Source organism: Cebus imitator, unplaced genomic scaffold, assembly GCF_001604975.1.
Source record: "Cebus imitator isolate Cc_AM_T3 unplaced genomic scaffold, Cebus_imitator-1.0 Scaffold153, whole genome shotgun sequence".
Classification (NCBI taxonomy): Eukaryota; Metazoa; Chordata; class Mammalia; order Primates; family Cebidae; genus Cebus; species Cebus imitator.
Genome location: NW_016107468.1, coordinates 2,315,535 through 2,317,374, shown reverse-complemented (window position 1 = coordinate 2,317,374; position 1,840 = coordinate 2,315,535).

Sequence of the window (1,840 nt, the reverse complement as noted above, 5' to 3'; positions counted from 1 at the left end):
ACCTCAACCTCTGCCTCCCGGGTTCAAGCGATTCTCCTGCCTCAGCCTCCTGAGTAGCTGGGATTACAGGCATGCGCCACCAGGCCCAGCTAATTTTTTTGTATGTTTTTAATAGAGATGGGGTTTTGCTATTTTAGCCAGGGTGATCTCAAACTCCTGAACTCAGGTGATCTGCCCCTCTCAGCCTCCCAAAGTTCTGGGATTGCAAGCCATGGGAACAAATCTTCTGATGGGGGAGAGATTTAGCTGAATTCAGGAGATAAGGGGCTTTTTAAGAGACTATGAAATGAAGACTAATGCATGGGGTTTTCAGAGACGTTGCAAGAGTAGGGTGCAGTAGATGGAACTCCTTGGGGATCCTGTGGATTGGGGGTGGAGCACAGATTAGTGCATCCTCACCTGAGCCAAGAACTGAGAACTGTCTTCCCATGTGGTGGCTGCAGCAGGGGATCTGAGCTGATTTCCTTGAACAGTCAGGAAACAGGCTGTTGGCCCTGGCAGGTGGCAGGTGGAATATATAAGCTGCGAAGCTGGTGTGAATCTGGTAAGAAGCAGGGCAGGTGTGTAGACATTCAGACCACTGAAAAGTGGCCCAGGCTGCCAGCCACAGTCTCAGTTAGGAGACGTTCTGCAGGGAGCACAACCAGCAGCTCAAGTGTCCCATTTCTCCAGCCTTCTGAGGTCACACCTTCCTGTGTTAACCAAATCATATAACTGAAGCCTCTATCCTGCTTCGTCAAGGTGAATCTGGTGTTCCCCCTACATCCCCCCAGGGCATGCTAGATGGTTCTGACTGGCAGGCCCCCAACACCATAGCTGGCCATCTGCAAATGCAGTATCTCTCTCATGATTTCACACCAAATGTGAACAGAGGTTCCTCTCCTTCAACTCCATAGCGCCACCAACCCACAAGTGACTGCAAAAGAGGACTTTGGGTTGGGGGACAGGAAAATGATAGCACAGGGCCGGAAACGACTTCAATATAAACAGCAGAAATTGCTGTTCCTAAAATGTAATGGCCAACCATCACCCCAGAAATTCCCTTGAAAGCTATATTTCTCTTTGGTTTTAGCCGAATGTTATTTTGTGAAAGCTTCATTCTCCTTAGAGCCAACACCTACTAATACTATCTGCAGCTGCCTCACCAATGTGTAGAAAACTCTTTGAGCCTGACAAGTGAATTCTTCAAATGTCTTCACACTAAATATATATAATTTTGGACAGGTGTAGTGGCTCACGTTTGTAATCTCAGTGCTTTGGGAGGCTGAGTCAGGAGGATAGCTTGGGGCCAGGGGTTTGAGACCAGCCTGGGCAATGTAGTGAGACCCCATCTCTACAAAAAATAATAAAATAAAAATGAGCTCAGTCTGGAGACTGGGTAATTGATGAAGAAAAGAGGTTTAATTGGCTCATGGTTCTGCAGGCTGTCTAGGAAGCATGATGCTGGCATCTGCTCAGTTTCTGGAAGGCCTCAGCAAACTTGCAGTCATGGCAGAAGGCAAAGGGGAAGCACACACATCACCTGGTCCAAGTGGAAGCAAAAGAGAGAGGGAGGAGGTGCTGCACTCTTTAAACAACCAGATCCCATAAGAACTCACTATCACAAGAATGGCACCAAGGAGACGGTGCTAAAGCATTCATGAGAAATCAACTCCCATGAGCTAATCGCCTCCCACCAGGCTCCACCTCCAATACTGGGGACTGCAATTCAACAGGAGACTTGGTAGGGACACAGTCCCAAACCACATCAACAAGTTAAGACTCTTGGGACTTTGAGGTGGAATGACTGTATTTTGTATGTGAAAAGGACATGAGTTTTGAGGGGCCAACAGCAGATTGC